Here is a 228-nt window from a genome sequence, read left to right as displayed (position 1 = left end):
GCGTGCCCAAGTTTACACGACCATGGTTATTCAAATTTGTCAGACTCGGCTTTTAATTTCAGGTACAGCAAATTCGATATTTAATCCAGAGTTGCTGGGCACTGCAGTTGGCACGGCGTCTCTAGCTTTTCTCGGGCTCTCTCAAGCGTTACATAGGAACATAATAGCATTGAAGTATCTTTGTCTTAACAAATTCGTGCTCGATACACCAGTCTCTGCAAGTTCTGC

The sequence above is a fragment of the Plasmopara halstedii genome (assembly GCF_900000015.1).
Source record: "Plasmopara halstedii genome assembly, contig: Scaffold_2956, whole genome shotgun sequence".
Taxonomy (NCBI): domain Eukaryota; phylum Oomycota; class Peronosporomycetes; order Peronosporales; family Peronosporaceae; genus Plasmopara; species Plasmopara halstedii.
This window is presented reverse-complemented; position numbering follows the sequence as displayed.